The sequence below is a fragment of the Eupeodes corollae genome, chromosome 2 (assembly GCF_945859685.1).
Source record: "Eupeodes corollae chromosome 2, idEupCoro1.1, whole genome shotgun sequence".
NCBI lineage: Eukaryota > Metazoa > Arthropoda > Insecta > Diptera > Syrphidae > Eupeodes > Eupeodes corollae.
In genome coordinates, this window is record NC_079148.1 from 105439302 (window position 1) to 105459475 (window position 20174).

At 34.7% G+C, this 20174-nt stretch overlaps 1 protein-coding gene across 1 annotated transcript in view; it reads right to left on the minus strand.

The window, feature by feature from the left end:
• Nucleotides 1-20174, minus strand: part of LOC129944096 (ribosomal protein S6 kinase beta-1) — a 100681-nt gene that overhangs the window by 63973 nt on the left and 16534 nt on the right. The window lies entirely within an intron of this gene.

The window sequence follows — 20174 nt, forward strand, 5'->3', positions numbered from 1 at the left end:
AAAATTTGAGGGTTTTTGATTTTTGTATGGGAGAGCGGAAAATTTTTTGTAAAATCTGAACTATTAAACGAATTTTAATAAAATTTTTAAATCATTTTAAGATTAGAAAAAAAGTTATTGACATTTTTCTAAAATTTGAGGCTTTTGATGTTATATTTAAATAAAAGTCCTTCATCTTTTAGGGCATGTCTTAATACTTCATATTGGCGTTTCGACAATTCTGCTTGTATAAATAATGCAAGAGCCTTATCCGGATCAAATTGTGAGCAGGAAAAGCTCTCTGATGTTGCTGCATAGTTTATCTCTTCTTGAGGAAATATATTTCTAATTTCGTCCCTCTTATACCTTTCATCTCGATCACAGCATTCGTCAAAACTCTTTCGTGGTCTTCCCATATTAGTTGACGTTTCGGCCAATACACTTTGGGTTAGTTCTACTTCGAAAACTCCTTCGAGCCAAGGAGTGTATTTTTTTCAAAATTACTTTTTTTTTCTATGAACTGCGTTTCATCGACTCAAAAAATGAGGCACAAAACGTTTATTTAATTCTGACAGCACAGTTTCTATTTGCTCAGAAATTAAGTTGGGGTATTCCCTTTCAAAATATGGTAGAAGATTTTGAACATCATGTCCGTTAGTGATAAGTTCACTACACAACACCGAATAAGGAATTTCGATTGCATTTTAATGTATTGAATTCACTATTCACTATATGTAAATTTTGTTATTATATTTCACTTCACTTTCACTTATTGATTGATTACGCAATACACAACAAAAACAAAGCAATAAAACTTTAAAAATAACACCTTTTTTATTTCTACCTGCCCTACTTTTAGCAAAAAACTAAAAAAATAAAGGATTATCCCTAATCCTTTTCTTTATTTTTTTTAAGCTCTATCATATAATTTAAAATATCATAAAACTATATTGCTTTTCGTGTGTTCTTTCCAAGAAAATTGAGTTCAAAGTTGAAAAAATTTTCCGGGCAGAAATAAATGGTTTCGCAAAAATCGAAATTCTCAGACCTGTGTCAATGTATTAATTTTGTTTTATTTTTAAAATAAAGTTTGACATTTTTTCTTAAAATAATGGGCTTAACCAGTTCATTCTGACAATTAATAACGAAGAAATCAAACTTTTTGGTAAACACCACAGTCAAAACGCAGTTTTTTGAAATCCGATTCAGTGAAACATTTTTGATCATAACTTCCACATCTGCACGTATCTGCAGCTGATTTTTTCTGTGCTTTTACATAAATGCATGGAGCATATGCTGGCATACTTACTTTCTTGGAGTCTTTTGGAGCTTTTTTTTGAAATCAAAAAGTTTAAAAAAAACACATTTTTTCCTAGTACTTAAGCTTCAGACTACTTATAGAAGGTATCTTTTATAAATAATCATTTTTTTTTTATTTAAAATAATCGAAAATAGACCAATTAAATTATTTAAGAAGCTTGAGAATTTATTTAAAGGAACTTCGGAAAAAAACATCTCAAAATTTGTTGAAAATACGGTTCGCGATTTGAGTAAAATTATTTTTCAACTTTGAGGGCTTGTAAATCAGAACATACAATATATTATGTTGAAAAATACTTTTAAATCATACGCTCGGGTTATATAACAGTACTTAAACATACAATTTAAAAGGATAAATATAACTTCTTAAAAAGACTTTTTTCCGCTCTCGCACCACTGTGCGTCGTACTAAAAAAATTTGCTACGAAATTCGGAGTTCGTGAAAATTGGTATCACTAGCCCCGAATGAATAGGAAGTTTGGCACTTTTTTCTACGAACAATTATTTTGATCGGAGTTTTTAAAACGAACAAAAAATTAAGCTTGCGAAGATAAATTAAATAAAAATAAAATATATGAAAAGAATCATGTAAGTTTTACTATTGTTTTAATGTGAAAGTGTTTACCTATGTATGTTTTTTTAATTTTTTTTTTGAAGGGTTATCACAAATAAAATTTAATTCGAAAGGCTTTATGAAATGCTAAAAACTTGAAATTGCCCAAGAATTTTTCAAAAATCCCTAAGGAGGAAGTGAATTCGTTTTGGGAAAATGGAGTTAAATAGCTTGGGCCCACCTTTTAAGGACACCTCTAGCTGGAAAAAAGTAAATTGAATAAATTAGTCCAAACTTTTTTATAATTTAATTTAATTCTTAAGTGTGGTTAGATTGGAAGGCATAAATCAAGAGGAACATGGTTGAGAACAAAAAAGAATGCAAAGCTACAGGTGGCGGAGCAAATAGAATGCATTTTTTTAGCAGCCTCGAAGAAGGTGTCATAAGAATGAATGAACTTTGACCAGCGGAATAAAAGATCCACAATCTTATATATTCGAAAATTTTTTCGAGCCTTTAGAATCAAATGAACCTTGTGAAAAGAACCAACTTGCCGATGTTTCGATGTTATCAGACGTAGTTGATGTGGGAAATGTTCCACGGCGTCTTCCAACCACTTCGCGTCAATCATATGATTCATCCAGTCTTCGTGTATTTTCTTCATTTATTGCAAAGATTGCAACGACAATACTATCAACTTTTAAGATAGGTAGAAATGGCGATCTCAAGGCAACCTAGCCTGAGATCCAATTAGCGCTCTAGTGCGCCGTTTTGATACCAAAATCAACTTTTAAAGACAAAAACAAGTAAAAATAAGAACAAATCGAAAGATCAAAAACGAACTTTTATTAAATTTTCTTATTTTGACGCATATCAGCTGATTTTAAAACTCCGAAATTAGTATTTCTGTGTGGCAATGCTTTCTTGAATTCGTTCGGGACTTATGATGTAAATGTATTCGTATTCGTAGCGTAACACAATTTTCGGGGACTCGCTACGAGGGACTCTGTGATAGGGGTGAATAACTTCGCGTCGTTTTTTCAATCTAATTTTATTAATCTCAAATTAGACTATGCTAACACAATATATTCAGATCCTATGGTTGATCTTGGTAATTTGCAGTTATCTGGAGACTATGTCTTACAAGTACTTTTATCTCTTGAAAAAAGTTTGTCTATTTCACCAGACAATATTCCACCAATTCTTTTAAATACTTGTGCTAATATACTTGCTACACCACTTTGTAAAATTAGTAACCTTTCTTTAAGTAGTGGTGAGTTCTTAGATGAATACAAATACTCTGTAATAACTCCCCTTCATAAACCAGGTACAAAAAGTTCGATTGAAAATTACAGACCAATTGCAAAACTGCAGTTAATTCCTAAGGTTTTCTAAGCTTAGTAAAAAAATTGTATAATCTTATTAACAATAACATTTCAGTTTACCAACATGGTTTCTTAAAAGGTAGATCCACTACTACAAATTTGTCAATATTCTCAAGTTGACACTATTTACACTGGTTTTTCAAAGGCTTTCGACCGCATTCAACATAGTGTTCTCTTAAAAAAAACTAGAGATATATGGATTTCACTCTCAGCTCCTAATGTGGATAAAGAGTAATTTAGTAGTTAGAAAAAAGGTGGTAAACATTGATAATGCCGTATCTAAGGAAATTATATATTTTTTGGGTGTTCCTGAAGGTAGTCACCTTGGACCACTTCTTTTCATCATTTTTATTAACGACTTACCATTACGTCTTACTTTTTCTAAATGTCTCCTATTTACTGACGATTTGAAAATATTCAGTTCCATAAATTCACTTAACGTACAAAACAAATTTTAATTAAATGGTGTAATATCAATAGGCTTTTTTTATTTATATTCACAAGCACTCAAGGGGTTATTAGTACCCTTTATATGTTTCTATTTAAAAACAGTGCGAGGGTTAGAAAAATAGGGAAGGATTTAAAAGGAGATACCGATACAAAGCATTCCAAATTCTCGATGTGCGATTTAAGAAAGTATCTCTGTACTTGACAGTACGCCCGAAATTGAGCTCAAGGGTAAACTGATAAGCATTCTTAGAAGTGTGAGTATTACGGCTGAATTATTTAAGGGGAGGAATGCAACTGGCTAATTCGATAGAACATTGTTTGTAAAAATACCTATAAAATAAGGAAAGGCATGAAACATTGCGACGGTGTTCTAGCGATGTAAATGTTTCGATTATAGTTCTGTCGCCTATCAATTTTTAAGCCCTTTTTTGAATTCTATCCCAGAGATTTAAACTTGTTTTGGGGGCACCTGACCAGATATGGGAATTATATTCAAGCTTTGGACGGATAAAAGCTTTGTAGATTATAGCCAGATCAGAAGGGGTGAAAAATTTCTTGCATCTTCGGAGAAATCCTAAGCACCTGGCAGCATTTTTGGCGATATCGAATATGTGATCATTCCATAAGAGGTGATCTGTGATATTCATACCGAGTACTGAAAGTTGATTAGTTTCATGGATGCAAGTGCCGCTCATGGATAGCGGCATCGGGGGTGGGTTACGCTTTACCGACAGGAGACAGCATTGAGTTTTCGAAGCACGGTTTTTGATTCCCCATTGGACAATGCTGTCAAGATCAGAATTTAATGAGCTTATCATACCCTGCCGTTGAAGTTCGACATCCGAAGGACAAGGATGTGAATCTAGAAACGAATATGAAAAGCTGAGGGGACTGTCGTCGGCGAAACAGTTTAATGGATTAGAAGTGACAGACAAAAGATAATTTATGAATATAAGGAAGAGAGTCGGCACCAGCATTTATTTTATGAATTTCAGACTTGAAACCATCCAACACAACTTGTATTGAACGGTTAGAAAGGTAATTTCTAATCCAACGAAGAAGAGATTCATCAATACCAAAAGCACGCATTTTCGATAAGAGAGCTTGGTGCCAAACTCTATCAAATCTTTTGAAATATCAAGTGCAATAATCTTATTTTCTCCAAAACGATGTAAAGATTTGTTCCACTGTTCCGTGAGATGAACCATGAGATCACCAGTGGACCTATTGCTACGAAAGCCATACTGTCGGTCATTAAGAAGCTTCCGTTCTTCAAGATATTTAATAAGCTGAAAATTAATCAGCGTTTCCATGACCTTAGAAAGAAGGGACGTAAGTGCAATTGGACGATAGTTTAGGGACATGCTGGACAAATACTGTTTTCCATCCACTCGGGAAGAGACCTGTATGATAGGACAGATGGAAAAGCTCACGCAGAGGTTTTGCCAGCGTTGAAGAACACCTCTTCAGAACAAAAGGGGAAATACTATCCGGGCCAGCGGATTTGTGTATGTCAAGGTCTTCGATTGCACGAGTGCGAAAGAAGATTCATCCCATAGAATCATTTACGCTCTCAAGAACAGGAGGACTCATGACACTATCCGGTAGCGTCGAATTAACAGCAAAATGTGCTGCAACCAAATTGGCTTTATCAATCGAGCTTACATAGGGAGTGTCATTGTGGACGAGCGTTGGAACCTTTGGGACATTGTAGTATTTTTTGCGTTAATTTCTGATCATGCAAAAATTTGGTTCGTCGAATATGCCCATTACAGGTCTTTCTAGCTTGTTTAAACTTATTCCGGTTTTCCTCAGTCGGGTTGGCTTTATAACAACGGAAACTTACATCTCTGAACCTAATGACCTCTTTACAGCTCGAATCAAACCATGTGTTCTCTTCGGGTTTGATAGATTTCACCCTATTCGGGATAAAATTTCTCATTCCACAAAGAATTAAATTTGCTACCATTTCTGCGCTGGAATCCACGTCACTATCGAGGAAGCATAGTGACCAGTTAAAGTTCCTGAAGAATTCATTGAGACCGTCCCAGTTGGCTTTCTCATATTGCCAAACGGTTCTCATAGGAGGTTTTTCTTTAACTGGGTTTTTTTCGATATGAAAATTTTGCAGATACGATACAATGGTCTGATGTGCCTAGAGGCGGTAATACACTAATTAGGGTGAGAGGTAAGAAACAAGCCTAGGGTGTTGGCGGATTGACCTGCAACGTCAGGGATCCGAGTTGGCTCATCGACAAGCTGAGTTAATTGATCAGCTGAAATCACTGAAGCCATTTTGCTAAACATTTTACAACAAGAGTGATAAAAGCACAATGACCAATTATAAACGCTAGATTTGTTAGAATTAATTTGGGATTAGTACCCTAGGCATGATGGTTAGTGGGTTGGACTGTTATGCTTTTATCACTGATACTGCCTCTTGCGAGGAATTGACAAATTCTCCAAGAGTAATTCTTGTCATGAAAAGTGCTTTCTCAAATTAGCAGTTCGGATTCGGCTTAAAACTTAAGGTCCCCTACATCCCTGACAACAGTACTCGCACACAGGAATGGTTGAGAGTTGTAAGTCTCTAGGTCCTAGTTCTCAAGTGACAGTTGCGCCCCAAAATTTATTTTGTATTGTAATTTGAGATTAAACAAAATAACGTGGAATGGACATTCCTTAAAATATTTCTTTTTTAGGTGAAAACAGTGTTCGAGACATTAAAATGATGTCATTAATAGAAAATGTTTAGTAGGCAAATTTAGCACAAACTGTAGTAATTTTGAAGGGGCATTGCTCAAGAAAACCAAGAACTATAGAACAAAACTTGTATTCCAGAAATGTTTGTCAAGCTTGTCTATTTTTGACTGCTGCAATTTAAAAACTGTTTATGTATCAAAAACTTGAGTTCAATCAACAAATTTTCGGTCAGAATATAAAAAATTTCTTTGAAATGAACTCGGAAACATCACTTTAACACCGCATCTACGTAATATTGCATTCACTGCCAGTGATGCTCATCAATTTTCCATTGAGCTCAATTTTGGACGTATATTTAAGTATAGAGATTTTTATCGCCCGGACATCAAGAATGTGCAATGCTTCACCCGAATCTTTTTTTAACTTCCCATATTAAGTTATTGTAATGGGTCCAAATTGTCAAATTGAAAATTCAAACATTTTTCGGCGTTTAGAGGTCCCTAGAGTCGAAATAAAAGATTTTTAGGAAGATGTCTGTGCGTGCGTGTGTACGTACGTTCGAGACGTTTTTTCCGTCGTCCAAAGCTCAAGAACCAGAAGAGATATCGACTTCAAATAAATTTTGTTCTACAGATAATAAGGCAGAAAGATGCAAAAAGGGGTCTCAAAAAATTGCGTAGGTGGTTTTTTTACCATAGCAGTTTTAAAAAAAAGGTGAAAATTTTGGTTAACCCTAAATATCTTGCGAACCAAAAACGCTAGAGACTTAAATTAAATTTTATATAATATATTGTAACGTGATATCAAAGAAGCTTTTTTTTTTGAAAAAAATCAAACTAACGGTTTTTTTATAAATCAAAAAAACTGAAAACAAAATTTGTCACCCCCAAAATTTTACGACTTAAATATGATTTCATCTCCAAAACAATTTTGCGCAACGGAGAATAATGTTTTTTTTTTTAATTTGACAAAAATTTTGAGAAAAATCTAATTGACAGTTTTTTTTATAAAAAATAAAAATCTAAAAAAAACATTACCCAAAGTTGGTAAAAATTGAAAATCGATTCAAATATCTTTTCAAAAACTTGAAATTTAGGCTTCAAACTTATTTTATCTTATAAAAAATATTGTTTTCAACATTCTGACAAATTTGAGAAAAATCGAATTGACAATTTTCTTACAAAAAATAAAAACTTAAAAAAAAATTAATAAAAGTTGTTAAAAAATGATTTTCGACTTAAATATCTTTTCAAAACTTTGAAATAATGGCTTTAACCTAATATTATCTTATAAGAAATATTGTTTTCAACATTCGATAACATTTTGAAAAAAATCGAATTGACAGTTTTTTTTACAAAAAATAAAACTCTAAAAAAAAAACAATACTAAAACTTGGTCAAAATGTACTCAAATAGCTTTTCAAAAATTAAAAATATTGGCTTCAAACTTATTTTATTTCACAGAAAATATTGTTTTCGATATTCAGTAATTTTTATATAAAAATCCAAGAGTCCGCTTTTTCATAAAAAATAAAATCTACAACAAATAGTACGCAAATTTGGTAAAAATTGATACGACTACATATAGACAAACTTTTAAGCAAGACAAATCGATAGACGGGATCCCAGCCTCTTTTTTAATTATGTATGTATTTTATTTGTATGTTATGTATAATTATTAGTCTAAACAGAGTGTGTAACTTTTAAGACGAATAAATAAATAAAAAATAGTTAAAGCTTTAATTGATTGATGAAACAAGTTACATTTACACAATTTTTTGTGACTCATTAATTGAATAACGTTAGACATGGCATTGCTGTTGGCCTCCTCAACCCTTTATTAGGGCAATCTAACGATGACAAAAGTTTTTTTTTCACCCAACAAATAGCGAAGGAATTTGACCAACTTATCTAAACTATATAGGAAGGTAATGAACCACTTAAGGTTTTCAATTTGTTGTGGAACCTCACTGTATAGTTGTGAATAACAAAATCTTACAATTTATTGATTAAGAGGTGTGTTCTGTCCGTATGTGCAACAGGTATTGTAACATTGGCCTCGTCTCTACCACAACACCCACTTTAAAACAAACGGTGTTGTTGTATTTCCTTAGATTATAAGAAATAAGAAAAAAAACGAAACCTACCTATAATCGTTGTTTTACGTTCATAATATTAAATTATTTATTAATTGATCATTTTGCTTGTAATGTAATTTTAGGTTAATAATAATAATAATAGTTTACACCACCGCAGCCACTGCCGCTGTAAATGCATTGGACTGCGCACACGACACGACGATAAATACCTTCAATGCCACAAGTTGCATAATTCGAGGTTGAATCGGAATCGAGTACGATTAGATTGAAAAAAAAATCAGTAGGTATACAAATGCATATGTACGAGTATGCCGCCGCCGATATATCTTACAACTATTTGTGATATCAAAAATGGGTGCAAAGAGAGGAGGGAACATTTGCAAATTATAAAGACTTAATGATTTGCTTGGAAAATGTGTTTTTTTTTTCTTGTATTCATCATCAATTAAAGAGCTTGCTGCAAGGCAAATGATTATAAACTTGTTTACAATCGATCATTGAAGTTGTATGGGATTTCCTGGAAATGGGTGAGCAATTTATTTTTACAGCAAAAAATGAAATTGTTGGATATTCCATGTTCAACAAATCATGGAGAGTATTGATAAATTTGTGGGTGCAGTAAGATAATGAGTTATGTAAGGAAATGTTAAAGGTAGTCAATTTTTACAACCTTAAAGATTCAATCTTCATCATAAACCAAATGAATGCCTTCTCTCTTCAGTCGGAAAGTAAGCAGAGGTTTTCTGCACTATTAAAAACGTACTCTCAAGTATCAGAGAATTTATAAACGGTGATTTTTTAAGAGCTTGAGAACTTTTAAAAAAAAAAAACGCATAAAATTTGCAAAATCTCATCGATTCTTTATTTGAAACGTTAGATTGGTCCATGACATTTACTTTTTAAAGATAATTTCATTTAAATGTTGACCGCGGCTGCGTCTTAGGTGGTCCATTCGGAAAGTCCAATTTTGGGTAACTTTTTCGAGCATTTCGGCCGGAATAGCCCGAATTTCTTCGGAAATGTTGTCTTCCAAAGCTGGAATAGTTGCTGGCTTATTTGTGTAGACTTTAGACTTGACGTAGCCCCACAAAAAATAGTCTAAAGGCGTCAAATCGCATGATCTTAGTGGCCAACTTACCGGTCCATTCCTTGAGATGAATTGTTCTCCGAAGTTTTCCCTCAAAATGGCCATAGAATCGCGAGCTGTGTGGCATGTAGCGCCATCTTGTTGAAACCACATGTCAACCAAGTTCAGTTCTTCCATTTTTGGCAACAAAAAGTTTGTTAGCATTGAACAATAGCGATCGGCATTCACCGTAACGTTGCGTCCAACAGCATCTTTGAAAAAATACGGTCCAATGATTCCACCAGCGTACAAACCACACCAAACAGTGCATTTTTCGGGATGCATGGGCAGTTCTTGAACGGCTTCTGGTTGCTCTTCACTTTAAATGCGGAAATTTTGCTTATTTACGTAGCCATTCAACCAGAAATGAGCTTCATCGCTGAACAAAATTTTTCGATAAAAAAGCGGATTTTCTGCCAACTTTTCAAGGGCCCATTCACTGAAAATTCGACGTTGTGGCAGATCGTTCGGCTTCAGTTTTACACCAAGATCTTTGCGTAAAATCTTCCATGTGGTCGAATAACACAAACCCAATTGCTGCGAACGGCGACGAATCGACATTTCACGGTCTTCAGCAACATTCTCAGAAACAGACGCAATATTCTCTTCTCTACGCACTGTACGCATTCGTGTGGTTGGTTTAATGTCCAATAAAGTAAACTGAGTGCGAAACTTGGTCACAATCGCATTAATTGTTTGCTCACTTGGTCGATTATGTAGACCATAAATCGGACGTAAAGCGCGAAACACATTTCGAACCGAACACTGATTTTGGTAATAAAATTCAATGATTTGCAAGCGTTGCTCGTTAGTAAGTCTATTCATGATGAAATGTCAAAGCATACTGAGCATCTTTCTCTTTGACACCATGTCTGAAATCCCGCGTGATCTGTCAAATACTAATGCATGAAAATCCTAACCTCAAAAAAATCACCCTTTATATCCAAAAAATAAGCGGCGCTATGCAGGATGAGTCAGTTAAATCCATGGTAACTATTCTGGATGTGTCAGTTGAATCTGAATGACTCAATTTAAGTTTTGAACGTGTCCATCAGAAATATGATATACGCTGTACGATTTTAAGACTTATTGAACAAAACATTTCACAATTTGCAAATGTGTCATATAAATCGCAATGTAATTTCGCAATATCCAAGTAAAAGGAAGTCTTTGGATCTAAAGGACTTACTTCTAGTAACAAGAACTCAGATCAGCTGAACTGTTTATTGGGGAAGGAAAAACATCTGAAAATATACAGCGATGCTAAAAAACATTCCGGATTTTGTTTGTATAATGCCATCCTTAATATCAACTAGGAAAAATCAAACTGAATCTGTTGTTTGTATTTATTTCAAAAACATATTGGTATACTTTATAATTACTTTAAAAAAAATAATGATCTGATGGTAAAAAAAATATATAAAATATTTAAATTAACTCATAACATCCCTGCTCAAAACTAACCGGATTTTATGCAAAAATTCGAGTCTTGATGTTTAGGTAACGGTTTTTCTTGTCATTTGGATAACATAATTAATTAAGAAAAGTAAGCAGGTTGTGAGCTGTCTAAATAGAAATTAATTCGATTAATAAAATGGCTAAAACACTTCACACAAACGCTATTTGTTATAAACTATAAGAAAAGTATCAAGCCGGTACAAAAAAATGTAATTGCTGCAATGCCGAAAATTCCAACTTCAACAGTTTTTGACATTATCAAAAAGATTAGAAGCGGAAAATCAGTAGAAGCAGAACATCGTGGTGGACGCCCTCGAAAAACAACAGCTAAAACAGATAGGCGCATAAAGAGTTTTGTTCTTAAGGACCCTTTTGCGTCCTCGAAGAACATCAGTGAGTATCTAAATTTATCTATAGCACCATCTACGGTAAGGATTCGTTTAATGGAATGCGGTCTTTATGTGTTCCTACCAGCAAAAAAGCCACTACTCACTGAAAACTATCGTAAAAAAAGGTAAAATATGATAGGTGTTTCGGAAAGACCTTCAATTTCTTAATTCAAATATTTCATCAGCGTTAAATTTGCAAAAAATCATCTGAACTGGACTATAAGAAAATGGAAAAGTGTGCTTTTCAGTGATGAAAGCAAATTTAACTTATTTTCCTCGGATGGTAGAATGACAGTAAGGCGCTCGAAAGGAACACGTTTAAAGCCAGCAGATTTACTCCCTACGGTTAAGCACGGTGGTGCCTTAGTGATGGTCGGTTTGCTTTTCCGGTTCAGCCGTTGGTCCGATCAAATCGCAGGAATCATGGACCGTTTTCAATATAGGGATATTTTGGAGTCAACAATGCTGCAAGAGGAAATGCCTTTTCGTTGGATTTTTCAGCTGATCCCAAAAATTCTTCAAAGCTTCTAAAAGAGTGGTTTGCAACAAACAATATTAGTGTCTTAGTGTGGCCGTCCCAATCTCCCGATTTAAACCCCATCGAGAACTTGTGGAGTGTTTTAAAAAGGAGGGTTGGAAAGAGAACGCACACTTCAACAAGTTCTTTTTTTGCAGCTTTAAAGAAAGAGTGGGAGAATAATCCTGCTTCCATAATCGACAATTTAATCATGTAAATGCCTCGTCGATGCCAAGAAGTTATTAAAAATAAAGCACAAAATATTAATTTTTAAGATTTAGTGACAAAAATCCTGTTAGTTTTTAGCAGACGAATTTCTGAATTTATTTACTTTTTATTAACATCATTTATTGGGTAGATTATTTTAACTTGTTTTAATTTTTGTATGATCTAATTACATTATAGAAAATATACAAACAAAATTTGTACATTCTTGGGTAGCAAAACATGAATTAATAAACTTGACCAAAAAAATCCGGAATGTGTCTAGCACCACTGTACATACAGTGTGGGCCATTTAGTGGTTTCATCTTGAATCATAGGTTATTTTGATACTGACTCAGCGGAACGAATTGAATCGGGTTGATGATGTTAATGTCACCAATCATTTTAAAAGCTCTTTTTTGAATAGTGTCCAAGAGGCTTAAATAAGTAACTAGAGCACCAGCCCAGAGATGGGAGTTATATTCAAGTTTCGGACTTATATAGATTTTGTAGATTTAAGCCAGATCAGACGGAGAGAAACTTGCAACGTCTCAAAAAACCTAGACATCATGCGGCATTTTTGGCAACATCGCGTATGTGATCGCTCCATAAAAGGTGGTTGCTGATGCACATTCCGAGGATGTAGAGATTTTCCGTTTCGTTGATGCAAGTTCCACTCATAGATGGTGGCAAAGAGGGTTTATCTCGCTTTAACGATACAAGACAGCATTGCGCCTTCGACACATTAAATTCCACTAGATTCCCCTTTGTAATATGCTGTGTAGGTCGGAATTTAATGAGCTACGCATATTTTGACGTTGCAGTTCCACATCCGAATAGGAGGGTTGTGAGTCTGGAAACGAATATGAAAAGCTAAGAGTGCTATCGTCAGCGAAACAATGTGGATTAGAAGTAGCAGACAGGAGATCATTTATAAAAATGAAGAAGAGGGAGCCCAGCATTTATTTTATGAGTTTCAGACTTGAATCCGTCCAAAGCAACTTGTATTGAACGGTTCGAAAAAAATGTCTAATCCAACGAAGAAAAGATTCGTCGATACCGAAAGCACGCATTTTCGATAAGAGAGCAAGATGCCAGACTTTATCAAATGCATTTGAAATATCAAGAGCAATAATCTTACTTTCTCCAAAACTATGCATGTAAGGATTTGTTCAACTGTTCGGTGAGATGAACCATGAGATCACCAGTGGACCTATTGCTACAAAAGCCGTATTGCCGGTAATTAAGAAGCTTCCGTTCCTAAAGATATTTCTTAAGCTGATAATTAATCAGCGTTTCCATGACCTTAGAAAGAAGGGACGTTAGTGCTATCGGTCGGTAATTTATGGGAGAAGAAGATTCGCCTTTTTTTTGGGATTGGCTGAACAAATGCAGAACGTTCAAGAACTGGGGGAGTAATGACACTATCTGGTAAGGTAGAATTTTCGGCGAACTGTCTTGCAAATAAGTTGGCTTTATCAATAGAGCTAACGTAAGGAGTGCCAATGAGAACAAACGTAGGAACCGAGGAAGAGGAAGAATTCCTCGTGTTTTTTACAAATGACCAAAAATTCTTACTGCCTTTGGGATATTGCAATATTTTTCGCCGTAATTTTTGGTCATGTAAAAATTTGGTCCTTCGAATATAGGCGTTGCAGGCTTTCCTGGCTTGCTTAAACTTTTTCCGGTTTTCCTCAGTTTGGTTGGTATTAAAACACCTATTTCTCCTTTATATCCTCTTTGCAGCTCGAATCGAACCGTGATTTTTTATTTTTATAATAAACGGGCACACAAGGGGTTATTAATCCCCTTTTTAAAGTTTAAACACAGTGCGCGAGCTTTAGGAAAATAGGGAAGGATTAAGGAGAAGATACCGATGCACATTGGTCTTAAAGTTGTGAATATCAAAATGATAGAGAAAAATAGAACTGGGTAAAGCATTCCACATTCTCGATGTGCGATTAAAAAAAGAATCTCTGTACTTGACAGTACGTTCGAAATTGAGCTCAAGGTTAAACTGATGTGCATTCCTGGAAGTACGAGTATTAAGGCTGAATTGTTTGAGGGGGGGGGGGATTCAACTGGCTAATTCGACAGAACACTGTTTATACAAATATCGGTAGAACAACGAAAGGCATGAAACATCGCGGCGGTGTTCAAGTGACGTAATTGTTTCATCATTCATCATTTTCAAAGTTTTTTTTTTGATCCTGTACAAAACGCTTAAACTTGTTTAAGGGGCAACTGCCCAAATATGCAAGTTATATTCAAGTTTTGGACGAATAAAGGCTTTGTAAATTAAAGCCAGATCATAGGAGGTAAAACATTTCTTGCACCGTCGGAGAAATCCTAAGCACCTAGCAGCATTTTTGGCAATATCGAATATGCTTGGGTTTAATACTTTTAACCCTATTCGAGATAAAGGTTTCCATTTCCAGATGAATCGTACTAGAAATCATATCTGCACTGGAGACTACGTCGCTACCGCGGAAGCATAGCGACCAGTTAAAGATACTGAAGAAATTATTGAGACCTCTATTGGCTTCCTCGTACTGCCCAACGGTTCTCTTTGAAACTATTTCTTTAACTGGATTTGTTTGACACGAGAAATTAGCCAAAACAGCTGGCCTGTTAGAATTAGTGTGGAAGTACACAGACTGAAATTTCAATCTCAGCCCACGAACCATTACCAGTCATTGCAATATACAAAAAAAAACTAGAACAGCCACAGTAAGTTTTTTTGTTTGTCCCTGACCTAATGCTTGAACCTATGTAAGCCTGCCAAGACTAAATGCTCTAGACAACTTTAAATGACATTCTCAATTTGAAGCTACCAAAACTGGTTCTCCTGCCTCACCCTATCTCTTGGGTCCCTATCGGAAACAATCCTACCGAACAGAAGGCGCTTGGATCCGTCCAGTGCGAGGACGTCTTGACTGTAAAGGAGTCGCCTGTCTTAAGTTTTACGGCTGACGTGGTAGATTAGCGGAACCGCCTTCCTTATCCTGTATCAGCCCTCGATTGTCTTAATAGAAAGCTTCTGGCGGAATGTTGCCACTTAAACGTGCACTTTCGTAGTACTCATTGTAGGACGAATTGAATCGCTTTAGGAGGTGTCAGTGGTATGTGCCGAAACGAAGCATTCACCGCAACTGCTCAACTCAAGTTAGTGCAAAAAGTTCGTGATAGTTTTCTATTTGTGTGCATGATTCCTGTCGTCAATGCATGATGAAAAAGAATCTGGATACCGAAGCCAGAAATTTGAGACTGAATTCACGAATAAACTAGCCATAAATTTTAACAAAAACTCGAATTGCTTGCTTAGGTGCGATTGTCACGGAAATTGAAGGCACGCGACTATAACTGCATCGTTAATAGACTCGAACGTCTAGAAGCCAATCCTCAGAGACAGTTTGAGTCGGAGTAGATTAGACTCTTTTTTTCAAAAATGAACCTGGAATTGCCGAAGTAATTATTTGAATGAGTTTCAGTGTGATTAGAAAGCTATTCTCTATCTAATAAAGCCATATGTTTGCCTTATTGCATTCCTTTTAAAAAGAAAACTGTATTTTGCTTACTATTTCCATTTCTACATACCTATGCATTTTTTACCTACATTCAGTTTCTTAGACATGCATTTATTTTGTACTAATTTTAAAACAGCCAAAAACTCAAGCATAAAATCTTATTTGTAAACTAATATTTTTAATGTATCAATATATTTTTGACGCCACAGCTTTTCAGTTATAAAAATAATACCCACACAAACCACCTCCAATTTGAGCAAAAATGACAAAAATTAAACAATATCGTCTATCGCTTGTCTGCAGAATTTATTTATAAAATATTTTTAAGCAAAAAATGCAATTTACAAGATTCTGCCAAATTTATTTTTATATACATAAATAAAAAATGATGACAACATTTTATTCCAATCCTACCTATGATAATATTATGTTGAAAATGAGAGCAATGACAAGAAGGCGACCCGAATTGAAAAAAAAAAAAAACTTAAAATCACTTAGACACGCAATCTATAAATAGATGTCTTATAAAATTTTGACATCCGTTCTTGAAATAGATTTTAATCATTTTTATTCGTGGTTGTTATTGTTGTTATGTCAACTACCAAAATACTTGAATATTGACGGTCATTTAAGTTAATAGAGTCTCATTGAGAAGCAGCCAAGAGGAAAAACGACAGCTTCATAATAAGTTCCCATTGTACGAGTAGGAAGATGAAAAATTAAATTTGAAAAAGAAGAGAAAAAAAAGAACAAGGTCAACAAACCGTAACTCATTTTTCCCCTCTTGCTGTCAACAAGAATGGAAATAATGTACTCATATCAAATAACTCCCATCTTTCGGTCTTAATTTTAGCACTTCTTGTGCAAACATAAATATTGAAGATCCGAAGATTTTGCAGACATACAAAAACGAAAAAAAAAAAACATAAAACCAGACTGGCATGTCAGTAAACCGAAGTTAATTGTGTAACACTAGCCGTGTGCATCGGCGCGCCGGCGGCGGCGGCAGTAGAAACACCGCAGCAGCTGCGCGTTAAAAAATCCCAAACCGAAAATCACTTTATTCGGTTAATCACCTTTGGAAACTTTTCGTCACACCAAAGTTATTTTTTTGTTTTTGTTGCTGTATTCTAGTTGTTGGTATAGGGAAAAGACTCTACTTGCTGACGATGACACTAGGGGTGATCCCCTAGTGGCGCAACGACGACGTGTTTTTCGTCTTGTCTATTACAAGATCGTTGTCCCCTTATATGGCAAATTATTTTGGGTTCAATGACATCACTGCGCGAGTAAAATTGGTGTTGTCTTTGTTTGGTGTTGAATGGAGTTTGCTTGTCTCGTAGTCTGCTATTTTTCCATACTAGTTTTTTGTTTTGGTGTTTTTGAAATCGATCTGATTGGGATTGGAATATTTATATTCCATGAGATAAATTGGCGACCAAACTCATTCTCAAACTTCTTGCATTCTTTTACTCAAATTTTTATCAACATTTTAAAACAAAAAGAGTTACAACAAGAGTGTGAGATAAGAACATGAGAAACAAAAATCAGGGTCAAATTAAATTTTCAAGTTCACGGACTCCATCCACTGCAGCTCTGTTATAGTTATCTTTACTTTTATGCTTCTCGTCTGATTCGAAGAATTCTGTTTTTTTCCAAGTTCAGAAAACCCCTTGATAACTTATCAGCTGGGAAAATTTACACTATGAAACCATATCACAGACGTACCGAAAAATATTCACAATTGCAATTTTTTCCATTGGATATACAATAATTAATCAATTTTGCGTTGGATTAAGAATTATCGCATTCAATTGTTGGAAACTTATAATGGGTGATTTTAAGCCGTATAGTTCTGGGTTCTTAGGTTGCCAATTTACCACTCATCCACTTGCATAAGTCAACTAAGCCGCTAAATTCCTCTACTCTCAAGTTGTTCTCTTGCCAATCTACTTGACTTCTTCATATGAGTCGTTGAAATTTTACTTTATTGTCAAGATCAATGTCTCACTCCATCAACATCGATAATGGCTCTACGAAAAGTTTCGGTAATAGAATACTTCAAAATCTCTACACTTCTCCTATCGTGGGCAGAAGGCATCAGCTCAGAGAATTGAAGATCCTAAACTGTTTCACTTTTGCATCTAGCGCCTGCCTAATTGTTACCAACCATAGCTCCAAGGGATTTACTTTTCGAGGTGGTTCTTCTTCGCGCATCAACGACTTGCGCACGATGGTTCATATGCAAAAAGATGAATTCATGTTCTTTACTCACTTTTCTGAGAACTTTCATGGAAACAAAAAAATACAGAGACCAAGCTGTGAGTTCAAACTCAAAGTGTTGCGATCGATCTCTCGACGAAAGCTCTATGTGAGAAAGTTCTAGTTTTGATATGCAAAAAGATGAGCAAACACTCGATTGCATGAAATCGATCTCACAAATTGTTGAGGATGAGTTTTCTTTTACTCAGGTGATAAACAGCTATCAAAATGACCGAGTTTCTGAATAATTTTGTTACAAATCGTGTTTCTAAAAATAAAACATGTCCAATTGGTGAAGATTTTCGAAAATTGTATAGATTTAGTAAAACAATTATTGACTGATGAGTTTTTGAGACCATTCCTAGAAACACGCGATGGTGCTTTGACTCATCAAGAAAAAATGAGGATTTTTCTGCGTTATGTAGGATATCCAGGATTTTAAAGCGGTATTGGTGAAGACATTGGTGTCCATCAATTAACGATATATAGGGTGGTACAGCAAGTCGCAACAAAAAGTATGGAGTGAATCAAAAGACAGTTTTGCTAAGCTTGTTGTTGGGCTGCTCGATTTTCTCTGGCGAGAACCTAGAGAGAGTCCTCCTAAACAGTGGGGTAGATTATATTAGTAATAAGCAAATACATATACATATGTCATACCTGGGGAGTCATTCCGTAATTTTCAAAAAGATAATCGTAAAAACGATTATCATTAGCGATATCGTCAATAATTTGCTTCACGTAACTTTATCACTATCGTCTCGTCAATCGTTTTCAGTATAAGATCGTTCAGTATATTTCAAATACTCTTATACTATGACTGAAGTGTCAAAATTGACTCAACGAAAAATAATCCTTGTTCGGTAACTTGAAAATGTTATTAAACTTGGTTTTACTCTATGGGAAACTTTGAAAATTTGAAAAAAATATCTTGTCAATAACCATTCCAACTGTTTTGTGATGTTAATATAATTGTTAATGTAACTTTTTGTGCTTTTATTTGTTGCTGCCTACGATGAAACTATAATTTCAAAAATTGTTTGTATATCAGATATTGTAAATTAATAAATATAATTATAATTTATAACCCAAAATCGGCTGCAAATGTTAATAAAATGTATGGATGAGCATTCTTCCTCGGCCAATAAGATTAAACATAATTCTATCCAAGGGATCCAAGATAGGACTCCATTTTATCCACAGGGGACAATACTTGGCTTCCAAAATATGTGTTGTTCCCGAAACTATTTTGGATTAGTGCTCTGTGCAAGAGTGATACAAATACCGTTGCATGTCAAACATAGAAAGAAGAAGGATTCCTTATTAATATACTTATATTTTGTATATACAAAAAATTCATATGGGTTTGAATAGATAGAGGGTCTGATTTATCTATTAATTTTCTTTGTTACCGTACTAATTATATTTTTTTGATTTTTTATTTTCGTTTTGTAAGAAAAACTTAATATTTTTACTTCAATTAGCTTAGTTAATAGCAGACGATACCTAATTAGCTATCGAGCAAACGCTATCGTTTTGGCCATATCACTTTGACGATTATCGTCTTACGTGAAGTCAGACTATCGTCGAAACGATATCTTCTTCTATGATCTTAAGCATAGCATCTCTTTTTCTTGCCTTTGAAACTGGTAACTGCGACTTCTCCAGTAAAACTTTATTTAGTTTCAGTTCTTTTACTAGAAATTCACAAAGATGGTCAGCACTATTGTTTAAAATCATTAACTTGACTGACCACACAGAAACTGCTGTTTTAACTAGTGCAAGTGCATACAAAGAGCTTTCAGAACGTTCTCATATCACTGAGTCAGAACTATAGACAGTGAACTCGTCCGAGGCTGCTCCATCGATCTCGCATGCGAGTTCAAGCTTGTCAGATCTGACTCTGAGAACTTTCTCATCTTTTAGCATATGACCCAATATCTGCTTTGTTTTCGTAGAAAAGTTCTCTAACTTAAAAAATTTGTTCGGTTTCCCCTCACAATTTTACTATGATAATCTCTAGCAAATGCATGTTATAATGACGCCTTTCGATATTTCCTTAATCATGCGCTATTTTTCCTTCTATGAACCTGGTGTGTATCCTCTCCAATTTGCACCTATAGCCAAGCCAGCAGTTTTGCTTTTTATTTTCAAGATCAAAATCAAAATAATTATTTGAAAATTGGATAGCAAATTAAATTGTGAC